The sequence below is a fragment of the Portunus trituberculatus genome, chromosome 48, assembly GCF_017591435.1.
Source record: "Portunus trituberculatus isolate SZX2019 chromosome 48, ASM1759143v1, whole genome shotgun sequence".
NCBI lineage: Eukaryota > Metazoa > Arthropoda > Malacostraca > Decapoda > Portunidae > Portunus > Portunus trituberculatus.
The window spans coordinates 22,464,241-22,480,092 of record NC_059302.1 but is presented as its reverse complement, the minus strand read 5'-3'; the positions used below and the strand labels follow the sequence as shown (position 1 = coordinate 22,480,092).

The 15,852-nt window shown below is 44.5% G+C and overlaps 1 protein-coding gene across 4 annotated transcripts in view; it reads left to right on the top strand.

Annotated features, from left to right (window-relative positions):
- Positions 1-15,852, top strand: part of LOC123498515 (D-ribitol-5-phosphate cytidylyltransferase-like) — an 83,199-nt gene that overhangs the window by 47,661 nt on the left and 19,686 nt on the right. The window contains exon 1 of one of the 4 annotated variants that reach the window (XM_045245690.1): positions 14,191-14,430. The exons of the other annotated variants lie outside the window; for them this stretch is intronic. The gene's annotated coding sequence lies outside the window, so the exon portion shown is untranslated. Of the gene's footprint in view, positions 1-14,190; positions 14,431-15,852 lie in introns of those variants that run through there. 4 annotated transcript variants of the gene reach the window in all.

Below are 15,852 nucleotides of genomic sequence, written 5' to 3'. Positions count from 1 at the left end.
GGTGACCTGCCTCGGGGTAGGTCAGAGGTCACGGGAAGACGCGGAGCCGCCCGGATGTCAAGTGTGTGTGAGAGAGAGAGAGAGAGTGTGTGTGTGTGTGTGTGTGTGTGTGTGTGTGTGTGTGTGTGTGTGTATCAACAAAGATCGCCAGTAATCTGAATTGGGAGGAGTGTGAATTATACTCACAAAATGTATGCATGAATTGACCAAAGGCTGTAACTCCGCATGGAAATTTGCACAGACCATTTGCTCTGTGATGCCAAGCCACCTCCTCATATCATCCTGCGTCATATCATTAGTGTGTATCATTTCCTCCATCACCGCCCTTAACCCATTCAGTACCATGACACGTTTTCATATTTATTCTGGTTACTATTAGGCAATTTTATACAGCTTCAAAAATTATGTGGGAATTGAAATAGTGAAGACTCTGGACCATTAATCTTCTGATCTCCATAGACCCTTCATAATGTAAATAAAATCGTCTAATCACACCCAAGATTCATGGTAAAAATGCGTCCCAGTAATGCAAGTTTCACGGGATACCAACCACTTAATCTGCGATACAATACACACATGTTCGCCATCAGTCTACGTGTATAACTCAATTTTCCCTTCTGACTAATTTCCTTTTATTATTTTATTCTCTACACTCTTTTCGTCCATTTATTTTCCTTTCATCCTACGTATAATATTCCTCACTTATTAAGGTCTTGCGATTTTGCCCCAACTGCATTCCAAATAAAACCAATATCCCATGAAATTTGATAATCTTTTTTGCATAATTGGGTGCGTGTCCAATGTTTGACTCCACGTTTTCTGTCTGCTCCGTCTCGAGGCAAAGTAGAGACAGCCATAAAAGAACTCAATATTCTCCTCGTGTTTACTTTAAGTCTTCATTACCTTCGCCTTACGTAAATCTCTCATATTGTCAACATAACTTAGTCTATGCTTAGTTGTTAGAGAGAGAGAGAGAGAGAGAGAGAGAGAGAGAGAGAGAGAGAGAGAGAGAGAGAGAGAGAGAGAGAGAGAGAGAGAGAGAGAGAGAGAGAGAGAAACCCCACTCATATACACGTACACAATAAAATTAATTACCTTCCCAAATCCAAATAATTAAATCAATTCCTCAACATTCCTACTTTAGAAAAAAAAAAGAAATACATTACAAAACCCAAGGAAAGAAAAATAAAGAAAATAATCTCCCTTTCCAAACTTCTTCTTTGTCGAAAGCATGAAGGAAGGGCAACTATAAAAAGATATATAATGAAAGCGATGTTCAATTCTCTTCGCCTTAGGAAATTTTGATCTTTATTGTCAGTGTGTTTTAGTGTATGTTGAGTTCCCCATCTTATTCGTTCTATTTATGTATTGGCTAGCGAGTGAATGAGTGAGGAGCATGCAGGAGAGAATGGTTACTTCCCTTCATGCACTAACTAAAGTATTATTACCTTCGCCTTACGTAAACCAATCATAGTGTCGACATAACTTAGCCTGTGTTTAGTTCATATCCTTTGCGTTCTAGTCATTCCTTACTGAGTGAATGAATGAGGAACACGCTTAGAATAAAAAAAAAAAAAAAAAAAAAAAACAGGCTATTTCCTCAACATATAACTTAAATTACCATCATCTTCTCTTTACATAATCACATCGCACTGTCAACAAAGATTAACCTGTTTAGTCCCTCATATTACGAGTTCTACTTACACCTAGAAGAGCGAATGAATGAAGAGGACCTGAACCCCACACCCCTTAAAAAAAAAAAAAGAAAGAAAACTGGATCTTTAAGTCATGCGTGCCTTTGTTACGAATCAGGAGAAGGTCCGGGTTCGTGTCCCAGGTCAGAGTAAAGGGCGCCTACCCACCTGCCCAGCCAACCGCCGCAGCTGTTGACCAATAAGCGCATATCTCAGGCAACCGTAGGAAAGGCAATGTTGTAACCCGGATGTAATGGCTGCCTGTGCCTGTCTGTCTGTCTGTCTGTCTGTATGGTTGCCTGGTTGTATGTATGTATGTATGTATGTATGAATGAATGAATGGGCTGGGATTTTTTCAAGTATACTCATTCTTTGTTGAGAGAGAGAGAGAGAGAGAGAATCAACATTCCAGTAAATTGTATCTTTTCTTATTTCTAGATTTTTTGTTGTTCTTGTTACTGTGGGTCTCTCTCTCTCTCTCTCTCTCTCTCTCTCTCTCTCTCTCTCTCTCTCTCTCTCTCTCTCTCTCTCTCTCTCTCTCTCTCTCTCTCTCTCTCTCTCTCTCTCTCTCTCTCTCTCTCTCTCTCTCTCTCTCCATATGTAAGTTTACTTTTCGCTGTTTGTATAGCTGTCTGGCTCGCTAGTTGCTAGGTCTCTCTGTCTCTCTCTCTCTCTCTCTCTCTCTCTCTCTCTCTCTCTCTCTCTCTCTCTCTCTCTCTCTCTCTCTCTCTCTGGTTCTGATGATTATTCTTTGTCCAGTATTAGTGCAGGAACCTTGTAATGAATGAACCCACTAAAACCATGATGACACACTTAATTTTCTCACTAACTTCCGGCAAAGTCTAGTTGGTAAGCCCCTTATTCTGAAACGCTTTGCTCTTTCACCATTACTGCTTTCCAAAGACTATAGTTGAAGATACTCGTGTTTTTAAAGGTGATAGATTGGCAAGATTTCTAGTTGATTAAGAGAAGAAGCTGTCTTGAAAACCCGGCTTGTTGTCTCTAGCCTTGGAAAATTGTCGTAGTGAGAGCAGAAGGCGTTTCTAAATAAGGATGTAAGTCTTGAGAACTGCTACGTTACTATACTGTCTCTGAGTCACCTCTATCACGCGGGACTGACTAACTGAGTGGTGGTGGTGGTGATGGTGTTGGTGATGGTGGTGGTGACGTCACTCTATGGGAAGGTTGTGTCATTTTCGTGTGAACTCCCTGGTGGTCAGTGAGGCATTAGTTTGCTTTACCTGATCCTTTCACTGCCACCCGTTCCTTCCTATAACCATCTGTAACTGTTAAGGTTTTTTTGTTCCGTGCTTCAGTCTTATGAATATTTGCTATTCTTCTGTAAGCTAAAAATTATGCTAACCTCGTCTTCGCCCGTATTCAGAAACGCCTTCCTCTATCACTATGACAGTTTTTCAAGGCCACAGAGACAACTAACCTGGTTTTCAAGATAGTTACAAGAAGTGTATCACACGTGGGGGAAGCTGTCTATCCAACTGAACCATTGCTAAAACAATATTCCTATAATAAGATATGATGAAAAAATGTCTTATTCTAACGTAACCTAAAACATAACAATGATAAACTCTCAAAAACTTCAGCCAACCTAACCAAATTAACCATTTCAGTAACATGACTGGCTTCTATATTCACTCTGCTTACTATTTGATGATTTTACACAACTTCAGGAACTTATGTAGGGGATTAAAATAGTAAAGACTGTGGCCTTTAATCTTCTGACCTCTTAATGTCAATGAAATTATCTAATCGTTCACAAATCTCAAGATAAAAATGTGTTCCAGTTCTAGAGGGGTTAATGAAGCAGGAGGAAATAATCTTTTTTTTTTTTTACGTAGGGAAGAGGGCCAGCCACAAAAAAGAAAGTTGAGCCCACGCTGGCTCTCCAAAGAGTTCAAAAGTGCCAAAACCGTCAGCCAGAATTAGGGGAGCAAATGCCTCGATACCTCCCTCTTAAAAGAAGACAAGTTGTAGGAATTCGGAAATACAGATGCAGGGAGGGAGTTCCAGAGTTTACCAGTGAAAGGGATGAATGATTGAGCGTACTGGTTAACTCTTGCATTAGAGAGTTGGACAGAATAGGGATGAGAGGAAGAAGAAAGCCTTGTGCAGCGTGGCCGCAGGAGGAGGGAGGCATGCAGTTAGCAAGATCAGTAGAACAGTTACCATGAAAATAGCGATAAAATATAGAAAGGGATGCAACATTTCGGCGGTGAGAAAGAGACTGAAGACAGTTAGTCAGAGGAGGGGAGTTGATGAGACGAAGAGCTTTCGATTCCACCCTATCAAGCAAAGCTGTGTGACTGGAACCCCCAAACATGCGAAGAGTACTCCATACAGGGACGAATAAGGCCCTTATACAGAGTAAGGAGTTGGAGGGGCGAGAAAACTGGCGGAGACGCCTCAGAACACCTAATTTCATAGAAGCTGTTTTAGCAAGAGATGAGATGTGAAGTTTCCAGTTAAGATTATGAGCAAAGGACAGACCGAGGATATTCATTGTGGAAGAGGGAGACAGTTGAGTGTCATTGAAGAAGAGGGGATAGTTGTCTGGAAGGTTGTGTCGAGTTGATAGATGGAGGAATTGAGTTTTTGAGGCATTGAAAACTACTAGATTTTCTCTGCCCTAATCGGAAATCTTAGAAAGATCGGAAGTCAGGCGTTCCGTGGCGTCCCCGCGTGATCTGTTGATTTCCTGAAGGGTTGGACGTCTCTGAAAGAACGTAGATGTAGGGTGGTATCATCAGCGTAGGAGTGGATAAGGCAAGAAGTTTGGTTAAGAAGGTCATTAATGAATAATAGAAAGAGAGTAAGTGACAGGACAGAACCCTGAGGAACACCACTATTAATAGGTTTAGGAGAAGAACAGTAGCCGTCTACCACAGCAGCAATAGAGCGGTCGGAAAGGAAACTTGAGATAAAGTTGCAGAGAGAATGATAGAAGCCGTAGGAGGGCAGTTTTGAAATCAAAGCTTTATGCCAGACTTTATCAAAAGCTTTTGATATGTCTAACGCAACAGCAAAAGTTTCACCGAAATCTTTAAAAGTCTTTCACACGTGGGGGAAGCTTCAGTCTTCGTTGCTATTCACAGAGCAAGGCGGATCTGGGAGTGAAGAAGCAGGCAGTCTTAAAACACACACGCATCGTATCTCATACTCGTGTCAGGGAGTGTCAGTGATCGGCCCCCACCAAGTGTTGTGTATATACGTCTTGAGTAAACTTTCCTAGTAAGGCCGAGGTGGGATTACACGTCTCTATTAGATTCCTGATAAGCTGCTCTTTACTCTATCTCGCCTTACCAGTATTCCCGGTTTCTCAATGCTTAGATATTCGTTTTTTCCTCCTATCCACGTCACCTTTCGAATTCTTGCTTTCTTGGTGCTCAAATATTGTTTTTGTCGGTATTCAGGATTCAGTGATTCTTATTCATCTTTATTTTTGGCTTCTTGTTACTAAGAATTTACTTTTTTTATATCCTTCCTGTATTCACTATTCCCCTTCAAGTCGTTTATGATATTCTATTTCCTTTATCACCTTATTTTTCTCTGTTGTAAAGTTGTTCTGAAGTTTATCGCCGCTTGGAACTAACACGTGTCTACTTACCATACACTCAAGCTGTTCACATCCTATCCATTGAGACACTTGCTTTCTTGATGCTCGGATGTGATTTTTGTCGATACTCAGCATTTATTCATTTTTATTCATCTCTATTTTCGGCTTCTCGGTGCTCACAATCTACTTTTTATCCTTCCTATGCTCATTTATTTATTCTCTTCCAAGACTTTTTATCCTTCCTATAGTCATTCATTTATTCCCTTTCAACTTGTTTATGTACTTTTTATCCTTCCTATATTCATTCATTTATTCCCTCGTTTATAATATTACTTTTCTTTATCATCCTATTTTCTCTGTTCTAAAGTTTTCCACCACTTAAAACACGTATATATTTACCTTACGCTCAAGCCATTCACATCCTATCCATTGAGACACTTTACGATGCCATGAATATTTCCCTCGATCAGATACCCACTTACTGCAACATCTAGCACCGATCGAGGCAGCCAGACGGACATCACAAAAACCCACAATTTATCATTACAGTCAAGTAGAAACGGGAATCATAAGCTGTAATAATCGTTTAAGGGCGGAAGTATTCTGTTATGAGTGGGTGAGTGGCCTTGAGAAAGAACATATGGCTAAACACAGGCTTGGTAATCGTCTGGTGGATGAATGGAGAGGATCATCTGACTGTATCATTAAGGCAAACACTCTATACGGCATAAGTACCGTGCTAGTTCATTAGGTGACGTGTGTGGGTGTGAATATAGGTGTGGGTGAGTGAGTGAGTGAATGTAGAACGTAAGCCGGCTGCCACATGTGCCCTTCTCCAGTGTGCTTGTGAGTGAATGGGCGTTTGAATGAGAGAATGTGAGAGGCGGGCGAGGGGGAAGAGGGAGGGATGGGGTATGGTGGCTCTGTCGTATCATTAACATCTGTGGTTATGATGCGGGTCGTGTTGGGAGGTGAGGGACGCTGGGTAGAAGGGAGACTTTGCTCATCTTACACACACCTGACACCCCTTCACTCACTCCCTCTCTCCCTCTCTCCCTCGCTCTCCTTCGTCCTCCATCCATCCCTCCCTCCCACCTGCGTGCCTTATCACCTCCGCCAGCATCACCAAGCCTCATCACCACTGCCTCTATCACCACTGTACGGCTCTCACGCTCTCCTCTCCCCTCACTACTCACTATCTTCACCATCACCCTCATTTACTCCCACCGTGTCCTTTTGTTATCATGTTCATCGTTGTTTTGTCACGTTACTCATTGTTATCACCACCATCATCATCAGCGTCACTATCATTATCATAACCGTCATTGTTGTTCTTCCTCTAACCTTATTGTGTCTAAACACCATTTAATAAGCCTACACTTGGTTGCCATGGCCGTCATATTAGTGCTGTGATAAATAAACCACTTGTATTTCACGCCACATTATATTATTACTATTAAATGTAAAGTTATGTGAAGTCTATGGGGCATTTCTAACGTGTATTACGCATTTGCTTATAACCTGAGGGAAGGGAAGGGAAGAGAAGGGAAGGGAAGGTAGAGATCGTGCACTTTTTCGGGGTCTACAGGGAAAAGGGGCGGACAGGTGTGATGTCTGTTGCTCAGGTAATGACGAGGTTACGTGGACAGGTAGCCATCATCGGTGAAAAGCCCGGAAGATCCAGTCAGTCCGATGCTTTATTGATAGTAATAATCGTAATTTGCACCGAATGTGTAGTTTCATTGATAACACCGAGGGAAGAAAGACTCACTCCAGCTGCCTTACGCAATACCTGTAGTGAATGAAGTGCTTGATGCCAATGAAATTTGTTGGAGACACGTGAGGATAGAAGGAAGCAATGAGAGAGAATCTGTATTGCTTTAACCCCTTCAGTATACCATGACGCGTTTCCATATACATTCTGCTTACTATTTAGTGATTTTACTCAGCTTCAGAAACTTATGTAGGGATTAAAATAGTGAATACTGTAGCCATTAATCTTCTGACGTCTATAGACCCTTCCTAATGTCAATTAAATGGTCTAATCTTTCACATATGTCAAGGTAAAAATATGTCCCAATATTGAAGGCGTTAAAGTCTCGTAATAACTGCCTTTTTTTAGACCGTAGATATAACTAGCAAGAATCTTTTAATGTTTTGTCCTATTCATGATGCAGAATCCTTGCTAACCGATCAGTTGAATCATGAAAATACTTAAATATTCCGATAAATTCCAATAAAACCTGTTAAACTGAGCTTAGATGAGACGCTAGCCACCTGAGAGAGAGAGAGAGAGAGAGAGAGAGAGAGAGAGAGAGAGAGAGAGTGGAGGAAGATGGATAACAAGTGAGGAAAGAAGAGAGGAAGGAACCGTGAGCGTGAGAGGGGGGAGGGGAGGGGAGGGTGTTGTGTTATCCTGGTGTATGGGATATGTTATGGCCGGTGTGTGGCGGTGGAGGGATGGGAAGGTAGGAGGGAGAGGAGAGGAGAGGAGAGGAGCAGGAGGGAAGGGAAGGAGAAGGGAGAGGCCATGTGTTCCAGCCCGTCATTCTGATACCCGTGTGACAGGTCTCAAGCCGCCCACCACGACACACACACACACACACACACACACACACACACACACACACACACACACACACACTTGAAGATTTATTCCATTCTACTGTATTGTGTTTAACCCTCTACGATCTCTCTCTCTCTCTCTCTCTCTCTCTCTCTCTCTCTCTCTCTCTCTCTCTCTCTCTCTCTCTCTCTCTCTCTCGCAGTTGGTTAGCGGGATTACCTACTTTCCTGCCCACCACCTTCCTTCCTTCCCATTTGACACCAGTTGGTCTCTGCTATCTACGTTTCCTTCCTCAATTATAAAAACAGGTGGTGAGCAGAGCAGTAGTGACGGTAGGCTTTCAGGAAGAAGCAGCAGGAGGAGGAGGAGGAGGAGGAGGAGGAGGAGGAGGAGGAGGAGGAGGAGGAGGAGGGGGAAGAGGAGGTGAAATTGTTTTAAGGACTCCATTGGCTTCCACCCCTTCTCTCTCTCTCTCTCTCTCTCTCTCTCTCTCTCTCTCTCTCTCTCTCTCTCTCTCTCTCTCTCTCTCTCTCTCTCTCTCTCTAGCTAAACACCTGGCTTTGCATTCTCAAGTCACAGCAGTCACACTCTCACACTCTCACCTCACCTCCCCCATTTCTTCCTTCCTCTTCTCCTGTCTCCCCCCTACCCTCCTGCTCCCCATCCTCCATGGACCTCACCGCCTCGACGCTCCAGACGTGTTTCGACTCGAGAGGAAGTTCTAACGTCTCTAAATGTGGTAGTGTTTCTGTTCGTTTTCTTTCTTTCCCCTTCCTTCCCCTCACTCACTCCCCACATGCATCCTCTTTGCGTGTCTTCTTTTCCGTTCTCTTCTTTTCCTCCTCCTTCCCCTAATCACTCATATTATCCTTTGCTATTTTTCCTTTCCTGTTCTTTCTTTTCCTTTCCTTTCTCTCACTGCTTCTTCTTTGCTTGCCTTCCTTTCCTTTCTCTTCCTTTCATCCTCCTTCCCACATACTTATCCTTTGCTTATCTTCCTTTTCCTTCCCTTTCTTTCCCCTTCCTTCCCCTCATTCACTTTTCCATGCATCTTCTTTGGTTATCTTCCTTTCCCTTCTCTTCTTTTCCCTTCCTTCCCCTCACTCACTCCCCACATGCTTCTCTGCTTGCCTTCCTTTCCCTTCTTTTTCTTTCTTCTTCCTTCCCTCACTCACGTCTCATATGCTTCCTATTTGCTTATCTTCCTTTCCCTTCTCTTCCTTTTCCTTTTCTTCCTTTCCCCTTTTCTTCCTCTCACTCACTTCTCGCATGTTTCTTCTTTGATTGTCTTCCTTTCTCTTTTTCTTTTCCTATTACCTTCTCTTATCCTTTCTTTCCTCTAATTTCTTTCACTCCTTTTCCTTTTTCTTTTTATCTCATATTATTTCCTACTCTTTCTTTCCTCTGCTTTCTTTTCCTTTCCCTTCCCTTTTCTTTTTTCCTCAGATTTTCTCTTATCCTTTCTTTTTTCCTCTCCCTTCTCTTTTTACCCCTCTGACATTCTCTTATTTTTTTTTTTTCTCTAATATCTTTCCCTTCTCTTCCCTTCCTTTTTTTTTATTCCTCTCACGTTTTTTTCTGTCGTTCACTTCGTATTTTTTTTATTTCACCTCATGCATTCCTTACGATCACTTTTCCTTCCCAAAGCGAGGTAAATATTATGCTCCGAGTCACTTAACGCCTTCAATCCTGAGACGCATTTTTATCATTATTTTCGGGTATGATTAGACGATTTTATTTCCATTCTAAAGGCCCTGTGGAAGTTACAAGATTAATGGCTTGAGTCTATACTATTTCAATCCCCACATAAGTTTCTGAAGCTGTATAAAATCGCCAAATAGTAGCCAGAATGCATATAAGAACGCGTCGTGGTACTGAAGAGGTTAATTAAAGACTCTTCGAAGCGGAGGTTTGTGTGACTGAGGGAGTGGGAAGGTACACATTTTTGGTTCACTGGTTCATATTGCATCTGTCTTCCTTCATCTCTTTATTGTCAGTGTATAAGTCTCTCTCTCTCTCTCTCTCTCTCTCTCTCTCTCTCTCTCTCTCTCTCTCTCTCTCTCTCTCTCTCTCTCTCTCTCGTAGTTGTAAGTTCATTTTTTCTTTTCTTTTTACAGCGACTTTTTTTCTCTATTTTATTGTTGATTTTGTGTTTCTTTGGTGAAATTAATTGTACAGTGAGTATATACATGTTTGATATTCCTTTGTAATTCTCTCTCTCTCTCTCTCTCTCTCTCTCTCTCTCTCTCTCTCTCTCTCTCTCTCTCTCTCTCTCTAACACCTGGCTGCAGTAATCACCTTGTCTTACTTTCCCTAGGGGCGTCACCTTCCCTGGGGCCGCCTACAGGAGCCTTCCCAGGGCCTCCTCCCTCGTGACTCACTTCAGCGTGTCTTAACATGGTGCTGGGAATCTTGTTGCTGCGTGCTGGGCTGGCGACATACATACACACACACACACACACACACACACACACACACACACACACACACACACACACACACACACACACACACACACACACACACCTTTTGCCCTTTTGACCTCTGGATACATGTTTTTAACGCGCCACGCCTCTCTCCAATTTCTGTTCCTTTTATTTATTTATTTGTGTGTGTGTGTGTGTGTGTGTGTGTGTGTGTGTGTGTGTGTGTGTGTGTGTGTTTTTTTTGTGTGTGGGGGAGGGTTCAGTTCTTGCCCTTTTGAACGTTGGTCGTACGTGTGTTCGTTTTCTTTTCTTCAGTTGTCATCTGTGTCACTCGTTAATCTTTCTTTCTTTTTTTATTTTCGCAGTTATCGTTGTTGTTTTGTTTTTATCTTTGCTTGCCTCGCTTTACTGCTTCTCTCTCTCTCTCCCTCTTTTCTTTTCTTTTTTATTTTTTTACACTTTTTCTTTCCATTCTCCGTTGCCTTGTTCCTTTTATTTTTATTTTCCATTCATTATTTTTTCATCTTGTCTTTCTTTCCATTTTTCCATGATCGCTCTCTCCTCTCGTTCTTAAATTTCCTCCCTTCTTCTTCTGCTTCTTCCTTCATTTTATTTATTTTCTTCTTACCTTTGTTCTTCTATTCTTTCCTCCCTCTATTGCTTCCTCGCTTCGTTTTTTCCTTCTATCCCTTTCTTCGTTGCTTCTTTCTTTCGTCTTTCCCTCTTTCCCTCTTTCTGTCACTTCTTTCCTCTCTCTCTCTCTCTCTCTCTCTCTCTCTCTCTCTCTCTCTCTCTCTCTCTCTCTCTCTCTCTCTCTCTCTCTCTCTCTCTCTCTCTCTCTCTCTCTCTCTCTCTCTCTCTCTCTCTCTCTCTCTCTCTCTCTCTCTCCCTCTCCTTCTGTTGCCTCTTTTCTTTGTTCTTCCTTCTCATCCTCTCTCTCTTCTTCTTCTTCCTCTCTCTCTCTCTCTCTCTCTCTCTCTCTCTCTCTCTCTCTCTCTCTCTCTCTCTCTCTCTCTCTCTCTCTCTGTTGCTTCCTCCAGTCGTTTTTCCCTCTCTACTGCATCTTCCCTTCGTCCTTCTCTCTTTCTCCCTCTTTCTGTGTTGCCTCCTCCCTTCGTCCTTCCCTCCCTAAAGTTTAGCGGCGCCGCTCATATCGTAAATCGCAGTCCTGGGGCTTGGCAGGTGCGGCGCGGGCCAGAAACTTTTCCCCCACAGTTTGTTGCGGTAAAATAAAAACTTCCACCAGCGTCTGGCTCCTAAAAGCGCGAGCCAATAAATTTTAGGAAGGAAGGCGCGAAAAATGATTAAATGCGAGGTGCACCGCCAAAAGCAAGGTGCGGTGCGTCTGTAATTGGCGCAGTGCAAAGGTGCGTGGCGGCCCCAGTCACGGCTGTTACGCTAGGTCACGGGGGAGTCACGCGGGCGGCGACCTCAGCGCGGCGCTCGAGTTACTTTATGACGGAATAGAAGAGGAGGAGGACACTTTACCCTGCTCAGTCTCCTTCTCTGCCTTCTCCCCTCTGAGAAAATGAGGTGAGGGAGGGAAGTTTGGGATACTGTGCTCCCGTGACCTCCCGTGACGCGCTGACCCTGGGAAGGACTCCTCAGGGCGAAACGTCACAGTAAGTTGACACGGCGACTTGAGGAGGTGGTGACCCGCGGTGACCTATATAGAACTGCTCACCTGCGGAAGAGATGACCTGGAGTGGAGTTTTTGACCCGTTGAATGGGAATACGTGATATGGTGACGTGGTGAGGAGGGTGGTGACTTGCCGAAGACGAGATGGTGACCTGCTGAAGGGTACAACCCGGGGTCAAGGAGATGGTAGTTACGTCAGATCGATACAGTGGCTGAAGGAAACAGCTGCTGAGAAGGATGACACGGGCAGGCTCAGGTCTCGAGTGTGGAGGGACTCGCGTAAATTACCTACATCTTTGTTTCACACCCGCAGGAGATAATTGCGTGTACCCAGAGAGAGAGAGAGAGAGAGAGAGAGAGCATCCCTTTTAATCTCTTCAGTACCAGGACACGTGTTCATATTCCTTCTGATTACTGTTGTAGCGATTTTATACAACTTCAGAAACTTATGTGGGGATTAAAATAGTAAAGACTTTGGCCATTAATCTTTTGATCTCTATAGACCCTTTCTAATGCAAATAAAATCATCTAATTTTACCCAAAAATCAACTGAAAATACATTTAAGTAATGAAGGGGTTAACCTCTTCAGTACCGTGACGCGTTTCCATATTCATTCTGCTTACTATTTGATAATTTCATACAGTTTGAGAAACTTATGAGGAGATTAAAATAGTGAAGACTCTGGCCATTAATCTTCTGACTTCCATAGACAGTTGATGATATAAAAAAAAAAGCATGGTATACTCGTACCCAAAACAGTAATGTCAGCGATTGAGATCTAACGTCAACAGATACGCACTTTTTTCCATCACCGCGGCATAGTTTTGTATCGGGGCAGCTTTCTCCGGAATACCTCGCCCTTTCTTTTTACGGGGCGTGTAATTACGAGAGCCAGTGACATAAGAGAGTACAGGTGGGCGCGTCCCGGGGCGAAGGGGTGAATGGTGGGGCAGAGCGTGGAGCAGCGAGGGTCAGGTGGCTGGGTGACGGCTGGCCAGCGGAAAGGGGTCAGCGTGGGGTCAAGAGTAATCCTCCAAGGGCATACCTGAGGGCCCTTGCCATTATTACCTGATGGTCGAAGGCCGCATTACTAATTTCACAGCCGTCGAGGTTTATATTGTGCAATTAGAGGGTAATCTCGAGGCGCCAGGTTGTCCCTCTGACGGACTGTCCTGTTATCATGGCTTTGTGCGAGGCTTATCACGGCTGTTATGAATGTTTTGTGTGGCGGTGGGTGGATCTGTGAGAGAGAGAGAGAGAGAGAGAGAGAGAGAGAGAGAGAGAGAGAGAGAGAGAGAGAGAGAGAGAGAGAGAGAGAGAGAGACCGACAGATAGACAGACAAGGACGGACAGAAACAGAGAAAGCCTTGCAACTCTCTCCTCCCCTTCCTAATTCCTTACTGTTCGCCCACTGCCTCGCCAGCAGCCTTGAAGATTCTGCACACGACGGGTGACTCATCGCGGCCATCTCCCCCCCCCCTCATACACACACACACACACACACACACACACACACACACACACACACACACACACACACACTCCCTGCCGCTCTCCCACGCCCTGACGCGGCACTGTACCCCGAGTGAAGGCGAGCCCGTGCCACAGAGGAACCAGGGCCAGAAGGGAACTTGGTAAATTTGTCGAAGTGAAGCAGTTTTCTCGTCTCTCTTCAAGGCGTGGAAACTCAGAAACTGATCTCATTTTCTTGCATTTCCCGCCCCTCACCCTGACTGTCTGGGTCTCCTCCGGCCGGGAAGGGTTTAATGAGTTCTTGTTGTGGGGCAATTATGTGGGAGCACCTGTTTGGGACTAGAAAGACGAGCAGGTGTCTGGCCGCTCCCCCGGGGCTCCACACCTGTGCTTGGTGGCTTCTGGTAATTAGCGCCCTTCCCTCTATCCCTCTGTTCCTCCCTCCCTTTGTGCACCACCTGCTCCAGCGTGGGAGTGGCGTAAGTGCTGCAGCAGTGGGAGTGGTGGGAAGGATTGGCCTTAAGCGTGAGTCATTTCGCCAGGAATATTTATATCAGACGGTGGCCTCTCGTAAAAGTTTTAATCTGTGGGTTAGCACTTAGCTATCTCCGAGGCCAGACAGACAGGAGGGGAGAGAGGGAAGACGGCTGGAGTGAAATGGAAAAGGCCGCCACTTTTTTGTGTCTATGTTGACGTGCAGTGACTAGATTTTAAGGCATGATGGAGAAAGTGGGAGCATTTCATAGCTGTGATGAAAGTTAAAACTAGTCCCCTCACACTATAACCCATTCTTTTCCTCTCCCTTCTGCTCCCTCCCGCACCACGTCGTCCTCATCCTCCTCACCTCTCTTTCTCTCCTTTCCCCCATCCACCTCTTAATCCTCCTCTGCCCTTCATCGCAAGTGTAATATCGGCCCAAACTCTCGTCAGGCCAGTGGAGTGTGACGGAAGACGGATGCTGCGCGAACAATTCTTCCACTCCTCTGCTGTCCTTTTACGTTCCTGCCCGGTCTGCTCCGCTCCATCATAAACCTCTGTCCACTCAAGCGTGAAAGAGAAGGTAAAAGAAAATGGACTTATATGTCGCTGTAATTTTTTTCTTCTTCGCTGGGAAACATTACTCACAGCTGCGGCAGGAATGTTAATTGAGCGATGTGACCTTCATTTGCTTTGAACATACCTTTCCAGAGTCATAAAATCACTCACTTGTTAAAAGATGAGTGAAGCTGTTTTACCAGTAAGAGAGAGAGAGAGAGAGAGAGAGAGAGAGAGAGAGAGAGAGAGAGAGGAAGTGGTGTTGCAATGCGTCTAAATTCTAAAGTGTATTACATTGTTTACGAGTATGCTAATGTGTGTGTGTGTGTGTGTGTGTGTGTGTGTGTGTGTGTGTGTGTGTGTGTGTGTGTGTGTGTGTGTGTGTGTGTGTGCGCGCGCTGTCGCATTGTCATTCCTTTCCTACACATGAAAAAAAAACTAATTGTATAACTGTTTCTCTTTCTTAATGTCGTTGTTATTGTTGTTGTTGTTGTTGTTGTTGTTGTTGTTGTTGTTGGTGGTGGTGGTGGTGGTGTAATCGTTGCATTAGTGACTAGCGGTGGTGTTGTTACCAGGCAAGGACAGGCACTTAATATGGAGTGACACATCTTCGCTACCCTTCCTTGCCCTCCTTCATTTCCTCAGGTTTCCCATCATTACCCCCTCCTTCCTTCCCTGCGTCCTTAATTCTCTCCCTCTCTCTCTCCCTCCCTTCCTCCCTCCCTCCAGCCATCTGTCCGCCATAACCACACCTAACAAAAAGAAGGAAAAAAAGACGGACGCACACACACACACACACACACACACACACACACACACACACACACACACACACACACACACACACACACACACACACACACACACACACACACACACATTATTTGAACTTTAAGGGAACTGGCAATCAAGTGGGGCTTTTTCAATTATTTTTGCTGTCCTAGGCTGGCTTCCACCCTTGCATAAACACACACACACACACACACACACACACACACACACACACACACACACACACACACACACACACACACACACACACACACACACACACACACAAATTGAAGCTTCCTTAATTAACTGGGTCGCTCCACCTTCACCTGGTACCCCTACCCCCTACATCACTACCTGTCCAGGTGACCCCGAGGTGGGCGGCCAGGTGGCGGGGGCGTGGGAGTAGGGTGGCAGCTGGCAGGCGATCCCCACCACCACCACCACCACCACCACCACCTCCTCCTTCTCCTCCATTAACGCAGTGACACCGCCATCAGTGTCCTCGCAGTCATCATCATCATCGTCACTGCCTGTGTTAAGTCTGATTTCATTTGTGCTTAATTTTCGTTTCGGGTTTCTTTCTTTATTCTTTGATTATTTATTTTTTGCTTACTTGTATTAATAGTTTTTGCAGAGAGAGAGAGAGAGAGAGAGAGAGAGAGAGAGAGAGAGA